Source organism: Haliotis asinina, chromosome 4, assembly GCF_037392515.1.
Source record: "Haliotis asinina isolate JCU_RB_2024 chromosome 4, JCU_Hal_asi_v2, whole genome shotgun sequence".
Lineage (NCBI taxonomy): Eukaryota > Metazoa > Mollusca > Gastropoda > Lepetellida > Haliotidae > Haliotis > Haliotis asinina.
This window is the reverse complement of record NC_090283.1, coordinates 8,668,448-8,685,916: the sequence shown is the minus strand read 5'-3', so window position 1 is coordinate 8,685,916 and position 17,469 is coordinate 8,668,448. Positions and strand designations below refer to the sequence as shown.

Sequence of the window (17,469 nt, the reverse complement as noted above, 5' to 3'; positions counted from 1 at the left end):
ATACTACCTACTAACTGGTAAACAATTGGAACCGCTCAATAAACCCACACTCGCTCAGTACTACACACCATCCAAGGGACAAATGAATCGTGAACTGGGCTTCATAGTGTTGGGTATAGCAGCTACTGCGTTGGTTGCGAAGCAATTAAATTAAAATACCTATATAAGTAAACATGAGACCCGCTCCATACCGATGCGAATACATACTTATGGGGAAGACCGAGGCCTGTGGTAGGAAATGCAGGAATCAGGGGTTCTGTTGTTTCCATATGGGAAGTCCTAACTACACGTGTTCTGTGTGTGGTATCGGGGTTAAAGGACACTACTGTCTATGTAAAGCTCACGGAGCGAACGTAGTCAGACATCAACTCATCTACGAGAATAAAAAAGGCTACATAAAAGAACGTAGGCGACTGCTCAAGATAGACTCCAATGCGTGAAAGGGTTACCTCCCCTTACTGTGAACCAATTAGACATTGGTTCTCTTAGGTGTAAACACTATGTATACTGTGCGCGAGCTAAAGCAGGTCGCAAAACAGAGAGGTGTGATCGGGTATTCTCGAATGCGTAAGTCAGCATTGTTGAGATTACTAGGTTTAGAAGCCCCTCCTACGGTAAAACAATTAAAAACTCAAGCGAAACAGCTTGGATACACGGGTTATTCAAACATGGGGAGAGACTGGTTAGTCGGATTGTTATCACATGATACCTCGCTGATAGAAGACTTCCGAGAATTGGTCTCACCTAGTGGCTCTCTTAGAAGTGATAGACATGTCAAATAAAATATTTTACAAGTATACAGGATTGAAATATATTTTTTATTAAGGTTACTGTGAACCAATTAGACATTAGTTCTCTTAGGTGTAAACACAATGACTACTGTACGCGAGCTGAAGAGGGTCGCAAAACAGAGAGGTGTCATCGGGTATTCTCGAATGCGGAAGTCAGCATTGTTGAGATTACTAGGTTTAGAAGCCCCTCCTACGGTAAAAGAATTAAAAGCTCAAGCAAAACAGCTTGGACACACGGGTTATTCAAACCTGGGGAGAGCCGGGTTAACCGCATTGTTATCACATGCCCCCGTAGCACGTCCCACTGTAAAACAACTTAAAACCGAAGCACACGATTTGGGTTTAGGCGGGTATTCCCGTTTGAGGAAACCACAGCTTTTAGAATTATTACGACAGAATAGAGCTATTGACCTACAGTTCGTGCGCACTGAGCACGCCGTAGGCAATTATTTGAGAGGTTGGCGCATGCGCATTGATAGAAACATAGACATTACAGATATCAAGCCTCTGATAGCTGATAAGGTCAACCAGGAACTAAATAACCTAGGAAGTATCAAGTTTCAGATCACAGTGAAAATGTCGCTAGATAAGCAGGTTGGGAGTACCACTGAGTATGTTCAGCCTTACTTCCGAGGTAAACAAGAGGTCGTCACACATGCAGAGACCATTGACGCATCAATCGATACCAGTTTTCAGCAGATACGAGAATACCTAGAACGCTACACACACTTGGGGTCCGGGTGGGCTGTAGATAAAATCGATAATGTCTATCTAGACATAGCTAACTACGTGCCGTTCAGAGGCGGGTCATACCTAGCCTTGCCTCCCTACTATAGGAACAAACATGCCATAGTAAACGTTAAGAATAGAGGAAACGATTGCCTGAGGTTAGCTATCAGGTCAGCCTTATTTCCAGCTGACACTAATCCGAACAGGCCTTCTAATTAACCTCAGGATGATGGGCTCAACTGGGATGGTATAGATGAACCCACCCCAATATCCCAGATCACTAAAGTAGAAAAACAGAATAATCTGGCTATAAATGTCTTTGGGCACGAAGGTAACACAACAATAATACACAGGGTCAGCCCGGTGAAGGATCGTCAAGTTATCAATATATTCATGATCCAGCGAGGTGAAAAGTATCACTACACGTGGATAAAACACTTTAGCAGGCTGTTGTATGACCAATCAGCACACAGAGAAAAGACCCACTTCTGTGAACGATGCCTAGATGGCTTCACCCGAGCTGATTTATTAGAATCCCACCGGGAGGATTGCCAAGGTGTGGGGCAGACGGCCATACGAGTCGACATGCCTAAGGAAGGTGATAATATCCTAAAATTCAGTAACCACAAGAACCAAATGTCTGTACCTTATATCATATACGCCGACTTCGAAGCCTTAGTTGTGGGGGAATCCCCCACACACCCCAGTGCTGCCGCCGGCGAGGCCCCCAGTGGTAGCTTCACCCACAAGACACAAGAGCATAAAGCCTGTTCGTTTGGATACATTGTCGTCCGTTGTGACGGGGAAACTAAAGCTCCGGTAGTGTATAGGGGCTCTGACGCGGCTGAAAGGTTTCTAAAGTGTTTGCAGGAGGAAGAAAAAATTATTAGGAATACATTGTATAAAATCGCTCCCATGCGTATGACCCGAGTCGACAGGCTAGCTCACGCTAGTAGCACTAACTGTCACGTGTGCGACTCACCACTTAACGGTGATTCGGTGAGAGATCACTGCCACATAACTGGTAAGTATAGAGGCGCCGCTCACAGCGCGTGCAACCTCAAGGTTAAAATCAACCCTAAGACAATAAACATCCCCGTTGTTTTTCACAACTTGAGAGGGTACGACTCACACTTGATCATGCAGGCCATCGCGAAAATCGATGGTAATATAACGTGCATCCCCAACAACATGGAGAGATACATCTCCTTCAGCTTAAACGGACTTAGGTTCATTGACTCGTTTCAGTTCCTCCTGTCGTCACTCGACAGTCTGGTCAAGGCCAACAATACCTTCCCTATCACCGATCGATACACAGACGCCGAGACTAGACCCCTGCTTATGAGGAAGGGTGTGTACCCCTATGAGTACATGGATAGTTGGGCCAAGTTCACCGAGACCAGACTACCCCCTATTGACTGCTTTTATAGCAAGCTGAATGAGACGTCCGTCTCACGAGATGATTACTCGCACGCGACTAACGTATGGAATAAACTGGGTTGTAAGAACCTGGGTGATTATCACGACCTGTACTTGAGGACAGATGTACTGCTGTTAGCCGACGTGTTTGAAACGTTTAGGCGGACGTGTTTAAAGCAGTATAAACTCGACCCCGCATGGTATTACACCAGCCCAGGTCTGTCGTGGGACGCCTTGCTTTAAAAGACCGGAGTTAATTTGGAATTGCTAACAGATTACGACATGCACCTAGTCACTGAGAAAGGCTTGCGAGGTGGGATTTCCATGGCATCCAAACGATACGCGAAAGCAAATAATCAATACGTGAAAGGTTACGATCCTAACAAACCAACCAATCACATTCTCTACCTCGATGCAAACAACCTGTACGGCTGGGCCATGAGTCAGTATCTACCTACAGGGGGATTCGAATGGGTACCCCACGTTGATGTTATGGAGGTTGCACCAGATTCGAACAAAGGGTATATCCTCGAAGTTGACTTAGAGTATCCCAAGGAATTACACACATCGCACAACAGCTATCCCCTTGCACCCGAACGTATGAGGGTTAACACAGACTGGATGTCTGAGTACCAACATAACTTGTCAGGTGGTCGTGTGACAGACGTTGAAAAACTCGTGCCTAACTTAATGAATAAGACCAAGTACATCGTTCACTATCGCAACCTACAGCTGTACCTGTCGTTGGGTATGAGGCTGACCAAAATACACAGGGTGCTCATGTTCGACCAGAGCCCATGGATGGAGCCCTACATCAGAATGAACACAGACCTACGAAAAAAAGCCACCAGTGATTTTGAGAAAAATCTCTACAAGCTCATGAACAACTCGATGTTTGGTAAGACTATGGAGAACCTGAGGAAACGCGTGACCGTGAAGCTGGTTAGATCTAGTGAGGAAGACAAGCTCAGGAAATTGATAGCCAGTCCGGCATTCAACCGTAATAAAATATTTACAGACAACCTGGTTGCCATACACATGAAGAAAAGCCACATAAAATTCAACCGGCCTGTTTACGTGGGGATGAGCATCCTCGATTTATCCAAACACCTGATGTACGACTTTTACTACAACGAGCTCAAGAAACAGTACGGTGACAGGTGTGAAGTACTGTACACTGACACGGATTCCCTGCTGATGGAGATTCGAACCGAGGACGTGTACGAGGACATGAAAAAACACCTCGATTTATACGACACCAGCGACTACCCTAAGACCCATACCCTACACAGCACGGTAAATAAAAAGGTCCTAGGTAAGATGAAGGACGAGTGTGCTGGCACGCCCATAGCTGAGTACATAGGTTTGAGACCTAAGATGTACTCCATACTGAAAGCCGACAATAGTGAGATCCGGAAGGCTAAGGGGGTTAAGAAGTATGTGGTGAAACAACACATCAAACACGCCAGATTCAAGGAAGCCCTGTTCAAGACCCGTACCTTTAGACATAAAATGAACACACTTAGAAGTGATGGGCATAAGATATACGGACTGACTATAAACAAGACGTCCCTGTCGCCTATGGACACGAAACGTTGGATAGCTATTGATGGGATAAACACATACGCGTATGGACATGAAAAAATTTGAGGCTATTTACTACAGCCCGCGTGGGTACTGGAAAGGAGCTAGCGCAGTAGATAAGCTAGCTAAACTAGCGCGAGTACCCCCGGAGGAAGCCAAAGCGTGGCTTGAAAAACAAGCCCTGTGGCAGATCTATTTACCGGCACCATGCTACGTGCCTAGAAGGAGGTTCGGTATTAACATACCTAATAGCGTTCACCAGGCAGACCTACTGTTCCTACCCCACGACAAGAGGTACAAGTATGCCTTAACCGTAGTGGACGTAGCCAGTCGTTACAAGGAAGCCGAACCCTTGACCACGAAAGATTCGGCCCAGGTAGCCAGAGGATTCGAACGCATATACAAACGCAGCCCACTGACGTGGCCAACAGAGCTGCAAGTTGACCCCGGACGGGAGTTCATGGGTGCCGTGTCACAACTGCTAGCCAAACACGATACAAAAGTCAGGCGTGGCACGGCCGGAGCCCATCGCAGCCAAGCCATAGTTGAGAGATTTAATAGGACTTTGGCTGAGCGCTTGTTCGGCTATCAGTATGCTAGGGAGATGACCACCCCTGGAAAACGATCGACTGAATGGGTCACGAGGTTACCCAAGGTGGTGTCGGCAATCAACCATGAAGTCACCCGTCTCACCGGTAAGAAACCGGCAGACGCTATCAAACTAAAATCAATAGTTGCAGAGTCGGCCGCTCCATTGCGTGGGAAGGAGAAACAGATACCAGATAGGGCCCTAGTGAGGTATCTATACCAGCCGGGGGAACACGAGGGCGATAGCCGTAAGCGAGCCACCGATCCTATATGGTCAGTCAAAACTTACAACATAGATAAAGTGGATATGAAAGCCGACGAACCTAACTTGTACTACTTGAGGGATGGGCCGGTTAGGGGGTTTGTAAGAGAAGAATTATTGATCGTACCGTACGGCACAGTGTTACCTCCTACCAAGGCACAGTAATTACCGCCAACTTTTTTGTAGTAGGGGTAATAATAGCAAGAGCTAAGGGGCCCACCAACGTCTTATTTAGTAAATAAGACGTTGTAGAGACTTTTTGTGAAAGTGTTTTAAAACCCCCATTCCCTATACTACTACATACTCCGCAATGTATTCACGTATTTCGTAGACACAGATATAAGATGCGATTCCTTGGTTGTGTTTAGATCAGTTTATGGCTGACACCCAAACCTAACTAGTGGAGAACTGGTTCACATTTTTGTTCAATAATCAAGAAATATGACGACGGAAATAGGCTTCACACACTGTGGGGAATCGAACCTGGGCGTGGCGAGAGAATCCACCACCAACTGAACTAGCCCACTTACCAACCAGGGATCAACCACGCGTATTTACAATGATATAATGAACCAAAAAAAGGCATGACTAGCATTTAGAACTAGTTTTAGTCTAGATATGGTTGAAATATTGCCGATGTGATTTTATGTCTTAACTCACTCACTCACTCAAATTGTGACAGTGTTGCGAAATTTACTGAAAGTGTCTAAAAGTGTTATAGTTGGCACACAGAAGACATTGAAAAATCTGTCATAAGTGACAAAATTATCTCTCTTCGTCGTGCACCATATGTTCACGTCGACGTCTTTCCTGAAGCGACTTATGTTTGCAAGTGTTAATGACGAGTTCGACTGGTGGGAAAAGAAGCGCTCACTATTGACAGTGGTCATGATTGTACAGTCACTTCCAGTTTTGGAAGATAGAAAAGGTTTCTCACGTGTAAGGAGTAAGTAAAGTAAAGTATGCAAGTATGTAGCATTTGCCTCTATGGTGGGAAATATATCAATGTAATTTATGCATGTGCATGAAAATGCAACGCTTTTTTCCTAACCTAGGCTTGATATAGGGACAAAATACATGCCCTGGTACAAATAAACATGCTGAAGATGTGCCGAACGTATGTGAATGTCAGATGCCAGAGATCATGTTCATGCGTTGGATCCCTTTTCCTGTGAAAAACGTTTTAACATAAGTCGATATCATAGTGGAATAGAATAATGACGAGCGATATGTTGACAACAGTATTCCAAAAGAATTGCGCTGCTAAAATAACCTACTGAACAGTACATACACAATGCCAAAATAATATTTGCTATTTCGTGCCAGATCTATTATAGATGTTATACAAGGTAATTTCTGCAAATTGCTCACTCACGCCGTCCACCGTGAAGAGGCGTCGCTGATGACAACTCATTAAGACACTGCTCATTGAAAGTCATGTAAGGGTGAGTCATGCTCGAATTTCCTTGAAAGCTACACAGGAATGCTCTTCAGCTCCAGAGTCACAGCCACTCGTCGTTAAGGTAGGAGAAAGAATTTTTATAGTTCAGCATTATATGTAAAATTCCATACCGTCATGTTTTCCTACTTTAAGTTACAGTGTTCCCAGAAATTATTGAGAAAATCTTTGTTTTTTTTCTAATGATGCTAAGATTGGAAAAAGGGCTTTCACTATGCACTAAGCACACTAAATAAGGGAGACAACTCTTGAAGGCTTAGAAGGTAGCTCATTACGTCAAGAGTTATCTCCCTTGTCTGAGCAGACGGCTTCCTGTGTTGCCATGGCAGAATTTACAGCAAGAGAGAAAAGAAAGCTCATTCTAGATGATTTTGAAAGGGGTGAGGCTGATGCTAAAGTGTTAGCTTGTAGACATGGTATTCCTCTGTCTACAGTATACAGAACTTTGAAGAATATTCAAACAGGAACCGGGATAGATCACAAAGAACGGGCAGGTCGGCCTAGGAAATTCAGTGTTATGGATCGCCGAAGACTTGGGCAGATTGTGAGTAGGGGCAAATTGAAAAGTGTTGAGAACATCAGAAATGAAATGATTAGCAGAGGAAGTCCTCAGGTATGCAATGAAACAGTTAGGCAGGACTTACAGAGACTTGATTGGGTGAAAAAACGTGGAATTCCCTCGCCGTTGATGAAAGATGCACAAAAGGAAAAACGTTTAAACTGGTGTCGGGCCCATGAAAATCAAGATTGGGATACTGTTTTCTTTACGGATGAAAGTTCTGTTTGGCTTTTCCCTAATTGTGTGAAAATTTGGACCAAAGATACTGTCAAACCTATCTACCAGCGACCAAAACATAGCCCGAAGTTTCACATGTGGGGTGGCATATGGGCTCGCGGAGTGATGCCATTGTGTGTTTTCACGGGAAACTTGACAAAAGAAAGATACGTTGACATTCTAAATGGTCACCTTCTTCCGACAGCACAAACATTGTATGAAGATGATTGGATTTTCCAGCATGATAATGACCCAAAACACACTGCGCGCTACACAAAACAGTGCTTGTCGGGCGAAAATGTTCAAGCTTTAGACTGGCCCAGTTACAGCCCAGACCTAAACCCTATTGAGAATGTGTGGGGAGTCATGAAGGACAGAATAAACCAAAAGGGACTGAGAAATATTGAAGATATGAAAGCCGAGGTGGTCCAATATTGGGATACCCTGTCACACGATTACCTACAAACTTTGATGGGTAGTGTGCCTAGGCGTATTCAGGCATGCATTGCTGAGCGAGGAGGTCTAACAAAGTACTAAAACAAGACTGAGACTGTTAAAGGATGATGTTTTAACATGTTTATGTAAGTAAAACGCCAGAAGTTAATAAACGTAATGAGTTACATGACGCAACATGATTCTCAATAATTTCTGGGAATACTATATTTGTATTTATTGTATTAATGTATAGAAATGGACAAAGCGGACAAACCATGTGGCGGTTTCCAGTTTTGAATTATGTATTATCTCAGCAAGCGTCCTGTTCCGTCCTTGACACGTACTTGTCATGCAAAGACACCAGAACAGACTGTAAGACACCAGTGCACTTTAGATTCAAGGACTCTATAAATATATTATCTGAAATGTATTTCTTTCTGAGGATCACTATTGTGGCATCCCATCGGTATGGAATATAGGCATGATTATCCCTTTATTCAAGTCTGGAAGTGTATCAGAACCATGCAACTATCGTGGAATATCTCTTCTAAATATTTCTGGAAAATTATTTGCTAATATATTAGAAAAGCGTTTACGTGCCTGGGTTGACCTAAACGAACTACTTGACGAGGCTCAAGCTGGTTTTAGATCCAATTATAGTACAACTGATAATTTATTTATATTACAGTCATTATGTACAAAGTACCTCTGCAGACCTAAAGGGAGATTCTATTGCGCTTTCATCGACTTTAAGAAAGCCTTTGATTTTGTTGACCGTAAGAAATTGCTATTTATGTTACATACCAAAGGATGTCATGGCAAAATGTATAATATTTTAAGAAGCATGTATGACTCTGTTGCAGCCTGTGTTAGAACTAATTCTGGCAGCACTGAATCGTTTAATACTTCCGCTGGTGTGCGACAAGGCTGTGTATTAAGCCCCGTACTCTTCATATTCTTTATTAATGAACTTGTAGATGATATGTATAAATCATGTAATAATGGAATATTTGTTACTCCCCAAATCAAAGATTTACTTTTGCTTCTCTTTGCAGATGATATTGTTACGTTTTCATTTATGGTAAACGGACTGCAGAGACAGATAAATATTCTTCAAACATTTTGTGACACATGGGGACTAGAGTTGAATATGGAAAAATCTAATATAGTTGTCTTTAGAAATGGGGGCATAGTGGCACATTCTGAAAAATGGTTATTCCGGGGCAAAAGTATGAATGTTGTTTCATATTATAAATATTTGGGTCTTTTATTTCCTAGCCGATTAAATTGGTCCATGGCATCTAAAACTCTTGCAGCACAAGCTAAGAAGGCATTATTTCCCATTTTCAAACTCTTTAAGGCTAATAAATTTATTTCATTTGACTCAGCTTGCTTACTTTTTGACACTAAAATAGCACCAATATTGTTATATGGATCTGAAATTTGGGGAGTAAACTATTTCGAAGCCATTGAAAATGTGCATGCATCATATTTTAAAAGATTTCTTACTGTAGGTAAATTTGCTTCCAACAAAGCCGTACTTGGCGATACAGGACGCTATCACATGCATATTGAGAGTCAAATGAGAGTAATCAGATACTGGATTAAACTTATCAGAATGCCCGATTACCGCTACCCGTATCAAAGCTATCAATTATTATTATCCCTAGACAAACGTGGAAAGTATTCTTGGGCTTCGGGTGTGCGAAATGTGTTATTTTCAAGTGGGTTTTCTTATGTTTGGTTTAAGCAAGATGTTGGTGATATAACAATGTTTCTGTCAGCATTTAAACAACGAATAAAAGATATATACATTCAGAATTGGCACGCATCAGTAAATTCATCGAGTTTTCTAAGTCACTATTCACAATGTAAATCGATGTTTGGACCTGAAAAATATATTAGGGTCCTTAATGATAAGTCCCTTTTAAGAAATTTTTGTAAATTTAGAATCTCTCTACATGCCTTAAAAATACAACGTTATAGAAAAGATAAAAATACACTAGAAGATTTATCATGTTCTTATTGTTCTTCTGGTAAAACTGAAGACGAACGTCACCTACTATTAGATTGTGAGGCATTCTCTGCCGGCCGAAGGAAGTATTTAAAATGCTTTAATGATTCCCCACAAACGATATATAAAATACTTAAATCTAAAAACGATGACACTATTAAATCAGCTGCCAGTTTTATTAAACATTTGACGTCCATCCTTAAATTACATGTAAAACCATAATTTCGTGTCACGTGACCAATATTTGTTAAAAAGAAAAATTAACTGTACTATGGGCCACTGGGCCTTCACTACTGAATAAAACCTGTCTGTCTGTCTGTCTGTCTGACTATTGTGGCATCCAGTGTCGTTGTCACGGCTGAAGCGTACGTGAGAATGTCAAGCAATGAAATACAAACGATCCACTTGCAACGTTTCGCAATTATCATTAAGCGTTTTCTTCTGTACATCTTGTTTATATCGACTGGAGTTATTGTGCTCGAAGAGGGTATGTAAATCCATGTCTCCCAAGGTATTTTTATATCTACCAGTTTTCAGTCGTACTATATATTATAATGAATTGTTAGATTCATGTACAGTTTCTAAGAGCTGAAGGAATAGTTGACACGTTTTATGACTTACCTTTAAGGATCTGTAATACTGCCAATGTCAGTAAAGATTTTAACTCACTCACTCACTTGTTCACACAAGATCAGTATTTGGTAATGCCCCACAGACACATTAATATTACCAATGTGAACTATTCATCAGTCAACACGTTTTAAAGTTTGTTTATCCTTTCTCTGTACTGACTCAGATTCAGTCTATTGTGTCAATGACTTATCTTTACAGATACGTTTCTCCCTGATCATTTGGTCGCACCTTGCCAGGATGGCAACCCCAGCAAGAAACGAGAAAGTTTTAACAATTTTGAACAATGATGCTTCGTCCCATTGCACAACATGGACACGCTGTTTAACTGCAAAAAACATGCTGACTGCACACGATGGGATCACAGCAAGAAAAAGGACAAAAACGAAATGCCACGTTTGAAGGCGACTGAGGGAGAAAGTGGTCCAACATATAGCAACGCACACCCATGTCGCTAGCAGGTTACAATGCGCTCTATAACCATCACCAGCTTCATATAACGATTGTTGGCAGCGTGTGTACCTAAGATATGGTGAAAGTTTGACACAGAATTGCATTCATCACGTCCGGCCATTCGTAGGCGGAGGTGTAATGGTTTAGAAATGAAACTGCGGTCACGCCCAAGCAAGGATCGTCGTTATTCGAGAAACCTGAATACACAGCGTTATCGAGATGACTAGTGGAATCATTGATACAACAACAGCATGCTTCCATGTCTTAAATGTCCTTTCAAACGCGTGATGTCGTTTCCTTTGGACATTCGTTTACTTTCGTGAAACTCTCATACAGATATTGAACTTTCTCTGTATGTGCGATGCCATACCATGGTGATTTGACGCTCCATTTGCGTTGTAATGTTTGTTCTATGATAACAAAAGGTACTCACTGGCCCTAGGAGATCATCAACAGGATCGTGGCAGGAAAGGCCACGAACACAGGAAAGGTCAGGAATACAGGATGGAGGAGGAACTGAAGGCACTGACATCACCAAGGATCCTCCACACTCATCTATTGCCGTGGTAAAGAATAGTATTGATGAAGAATTTACAAAAATATTTTAAACTACCATTGGTTATTATTTACTTGGAGAGTGGTCATTCCTCGCTGCCTCGTTGGTTCTCCTCTCTCCAAACTGTGTTTTGGCGGCATCCTAATGGTTGAAGCGTTCGATCTTAATGCCTAAGATCCGGGTTCGATTCCTCAAATGATTATGATGTATGAATCCCATTTCTAGTTTTCCCCAAAGTGATGTTGCTAGAAAATTACTAAAAGTGTTATAATGCAATAAGTAGGTCACTCACAATGTTCGTTACCTGTTTTGCTGTAATTCCACTAAAATCAGATACGTTTTTAAGAATAGTAATTAGATGCATCGCTGTTTACATGCAGTCTATTCACACAGGCAGCTTCCTGAGTCGGTGTAGAAGCTAGGGTATAAAACAGTGTTCGTCCAGAGGAACCCCAAAGACTGTGCTGTGTCCTGCTTTGTCAAGAGATCAGCCAGGTCTGGAAAGACGGAGCTAAGGGCACGGTCTGCTTTACAGGGTCATGTGGCGACTACCTTTCCTGTTATCAGGGTGGTTACAGTGCAAATGCATTTACCATGTATGATAACACGACATAATATGAAGCACATATTAAATCACTGGTAAATTAAGCAGCATCAACAAAAAACAAAAGACTGAACAGCGTTCGCTGTAGATTTTGTATGAGTGTTTATTCCAAGTCTTTTGCGCCTGAAATTTTCATTTCATACCCCAAACGTTTCATTTGGATGTAATATCTTGCTGTTTTACGGTACTTAAATTAAGTAAATCTGAATCTAAGTGTCCTAAACACGCAGACAAACAGGTTTTTGCGTGTTTTAAGTAGTGTGTGTGTGTGTGTGTGTGTGTGTGTGCTTGCAATAAGACGTAGATTTATGTGCTAACGCCAACACTGTTGTGTGAGTTTAGTCTTACACCGCAGTGGATCTGCACCAGAGAGTCAAGTGACCAACAGCATGAGCATCAATCTGCAAGGGCAGAAACAACATAGAAATGACACCACGATACTTAAAGGGACAGTATTACACATTTACGACACCATTTCCTACAAATTTAATGTGAAAGCATACGCTCTCACTTCAGCTCTCTATTGATGCAATAAAAGACGGATCCCTTACGACTTACCTGAAATCAATAACTAAAACGTCGACTCGAAATACCTCCAAATAGAAAACACTTGTCATATAATGGACTGTTAACAATTGCTCCGTACATCGAAAACTGTCACACATGGTGTTGTCAGTGTTTGCTGAACTGGTTTTAATCTCAGTTGCTTTTATTCCAGAAATTAACGTCATTTTCCAAAGGAGTTATATTATATTTGTAAAGAATGCACCAAGGGACATAACTCTATGAAGTTCGCTTGAAATTATGTTCGGCTGGTAGAGGACTCAATAGTCGATTTAATGGAATTTTGGATTAATTCATTCGAACCTTTCTTCTTTAACAGTGGATATAAATGCGTAATAGGTTTTTAAGTGGAAGTTGTGTTGCAGTCTCATAGTATTAATGAGAGAAATGCATTATATATTTTTAGGTATGTGCGGAGTGAATAGTGCTTTTAGTGTGAGGAGCTGTTTCGCCAAAGAAAAAAGGCTACAACTCTGCTTTACGAAATCGTGTGTAGTAATTATACAGCGCGTCGAAGAGCTTTTGTCACTAACAACACTTCTTGTATGCGCTGCTTTTCTCCAGTTAAGTATGGGTCGATATTTGATTATATTCGTGATTGGTGAAAGCTGCTGAACAATGCAGTATATGTCAAGTCAATTATAAGGATATGAAAAAGGTGAGTGCCGGGATAAGAAGAAACATTAAACAAATATTGTTTGGGTTTTTTTTTCATTTCGAAAGATAAATATGTGACGTCTTTTGACTCAGTTAACTATAGAAACTGGGTTTCATGGTACGTCATTGAAGCCAGAACGCATGGAACATTGGCCACAATATCAATCCATATACAGTTGTTCCCTGTTTCATGTTTTCAATGCATGTGACAACACTGTCAGTGAGCCTAAACTATAACTGTAATAACACCATGATGCTAGTCGTTTTACTAACACTATCTAATAATATTCTGCTCAATTGGTAGCGATGTGGGAATGCACCGTGTAATTGTCAAAATGTATTTTATGTTAAAGAATTGGGTGAAGGAGGTAAGAAGAATGGCTGAATATCTTGACCGCCCTCTGCCTGAGAAGACGTATGTGGAAATACCAGAGGCGTGTTCCTTCAGCAACCTGAAACACGCCAACGAGAAGCTCAAGGATCAGACTTACCACTTCCAGTGGCAACCTGGGACTAGTGGATACTTCAGAAAAGGTGATTACTCATTTGCAGGCAAATGAGAGACACTTCATTTGTTGAACGTTGACGATATGAGTGAAGTTTAGCTGTAACACCAGCTTCAGACATTGCATCCCCATGTGAAGGAACCGTGCCACTCGTCTTTTGTGGAGTGAGTGAGTGAGCTTAGTTTTACTCTGCTCTCAGAAATATTCCATCCATATGGTCCCTGCCTGTGCATAATTGACGAGAAAATCGAGTGACCAACAGCATGTGTACTGATATATGCAATTAGGAACCGATGACACATGTCAACCAAGTCAGCGAGCTAGACACGTCAATCCCCCTAGTCGCCTATTACGACAAGCATGGGTTACTGAAAATCAATTCTAACTCGGATCCTTACAGATTGCGGCTGTCTGTAAATAATCAAGATTAGACGGGTCACCACACTCTGTAGTGAACAACTCCTTTGAGGAGGCTAACGATATTAACAGGATACAGGAAACAAGAACCTAGTTTGTCTGCCCGATATTCCCTCTAGCCTTCCACCTTTCTTTCTGAAATGCATTTACGTTAGAGAAATTCCCTTCTAGACGTTGATTCAGCTGTTCAAATGAGTCCGGAAATTGTCTTATTGCTACCACATGATCTAACACCGTATGTCGAACGAATGTTATATCGCGCTGACTTGTGTCGTAACGACTCGACCAGAGATTCTGTACGTTGTGATGGAACTACCTTTTCATTTATCTAAAAAACACGTCGTGAAGTCATTTATTAACAACGTATATGCATTGTGGCGACACTGTGCACTTTGTCGTGTCGCTGTTTAATTGTGAGGCAACCTGAGACTGAGTGTAGTATTTTTTTATACAGCTTACGGTGATTTCCCGTTTAATATATTAGTGATATTCTTTAAGATATCACCCAGCTGCCAGTAAAAGGTAGGAGACACTAGACGTTTCTGAATGTGATTATGGGAAGTTGTGCAATCAAAGACGACCAATAAATTCATAACATTGGAAACAGCTGTAGTAGAGGAAAAGGTTCCAGTTGGAAAAATAGCGCAGAACAGCTACTGGGTTGTGAGCTGACATCAAGCGGTTCATTGAGCAAACACAGTTTACTAGTCAATTTCCAGCTCTCTAAATTTTATATTAAACACATTAACATACATGTGATAAATAAATTGTACCAGCCATTTTGCATACTATCTTTGAATTATGCACGAATAATATAGAAAGGGAACAGCAACTACAGACGATTTCAAGCCTATTGTGTTCAGATTCTGGGAAGTGATTTTAACCCTTACATAAGACACCACAGGATGCATGGCAGTGACAATATGTTTGTGCGGAAGGACGCGAATGGATACGGCAGACAGTGGCAGTGATAGAGATACAAGAGCACCGCTCGTCTTTTGATGTGGTGTGTTACTGGGCAGTCCTGACACCATACGCACAGAAGGTATTCAATCTCTTGATTCACATTCCAACATTCACAGCTCTTCCAACCAATTGTCCGTCAATTTTGACGAAATCAATAACTTTTACGGGCGACGCCATATTTGTTTACAGTCATGAGAGGCCTACTAGAATTATTTCTTTACGCATTTTTATATATTGTTTAATTTTCGTTTTTATTACAGAAACTAGAGTTATCATAGAAGTGAAAATAATGCTAGTAACCACACTAAATGAAATAAATTTTATCTGATTCCATAAAAGTGTTTTCGCTTTACATGCTCTCGGATGTGAAAACTTGAATGAAAATCATGAATGGAATGAGTGATGAAAGTAGTCATAACACTTTGTTATGAAACACCTTTACTAAGTACCATATACATGTATTTGACCTTTAATTTGGCAAAGTATCATCTGACAACTGCTTGATGAAGTTGAACTGATGGCAATGTGACTTACATCATGAAGAGATAGGAATAGGGCTGACAATGCACTGCATTTGGTGCTAGATTGAACGTGGCTGTAGTGAAGTTAACAGTTATATAAGTGTTGGGGTGAACATATTGTGAACTGTTGTGACTATGCAGCTTATGTGAACAATAAACAGTAGTTATTGCTTGTTTGAGAACGAATAACTGTTTTGAGTGGTGTGCCTGCTGTACATTGAGGTCACGTGGGTATGTGTTTGCACATGTTATCGTGTCACCGACATATCTGATGTCATCTTGACACAATGTCCAGGATTGCGACATCGGGACGACACAGTTAAACATGGCAGAAACGAACTAACTGCGTGAAACGATCCCCTCCTAGCTTTTCAAAGAGTAATATAAGTATAACTTTGTAGACTTGAAGGCGAATCTAACACGTCTTTTTCGCACCGTGTTTGTCAAGTACTGAAACAATCCAGAGAGGGCAAGCAAAACACTGACGCACAATACTTTAGCTATGTTTTCTGACATAACGTTTTTGAAAGGCATATTACGTTTCCGATTCAATGAATGATTGAAAGGGGTTAACCTGATTGTCTCGGGGGATATATTGGGATGAATCAAATCACAGCCTATTAGATTCACTACGAGGGAACCTGCTTCACCTACAATCTCTGCATTGTGTTATCTTGGTTATTGTTGAAGATAGTAGCTGTGGAAGATAGTAGCTGTGGAAGATAGTAGCTGTGGAAGATTCTAGTCTGTGACGTAATCGCCACTCATCACAATGAAGTTTATTCGCCCCCATCCTTCCCAACATCCAGTCTGTTAAGATCCACTCACGATTTCTTGCAACAGTTAACTTTACATTATTTCAAACAATGCCTTTGATGTGTTCAACCATCATTCTAAGATGCTTCGTTGAAAGATCAAAGACGCAGACAGTACTTTATCAGACTATAATGTGCACTTTTTGCATTACGTGACATTGCGTTGACGTCACTGCGCCATACTAGTCTGACCCCTCCTAATCAACCACTGTTGCATTACGTCACAATGTAACCGATGTCACGATACATGTCTGGCACAGCCTCCTTCGGTACACTACTCTGTCACAAATTAAATACAGTTATGTTTTCCGACAGATAAAACCTTTCATAGACCGACTCACAGTTTTCCAGCGACGCGGTAAAGTTCACAATGTTTACATTCCAACAATGCAAACGTGGAATGTCGCTTGACTTGTCAGCGTCATCCGTATGTACTGACCTAAATGTAAAATAAACTTACGCTGGTAGTTACGCGACGTTCATGTTGCCCCGTATAGTTTTCTTTAAATCACAGATGTAATTAAAATGATATAGAGATGATATTACCCAAGCGTAAGCCGTCACTAAACTGTCTATCTTCCAAGATGTCAAGAAAGTAGTTATGTACCATGTACCGGTCACAGGCTAGACATAATACTGGTCACCTATATACTCAGGGTCGTCAGGTGATTCACAAAACGCCATCCATCTGGCAGCAATCAGCAGCTTCTAATTCTGTGATGAT

At 41.4% G+C, this 17,469-nt stretch overlaps 1 pseudogene; it reads left to right on the top strand.

Annotated features, from left to right (window-relative positions):
- LOC137280733 (sulfotransferase 1A2-like) overlaps positions 1–14,080 on the top strand; it is a 47,887-nt pseudogene extending 33,807 nt beyond the window's left edge.
- Positions 14,081–17,469: the final 3,389 nt, after the last annotated feature.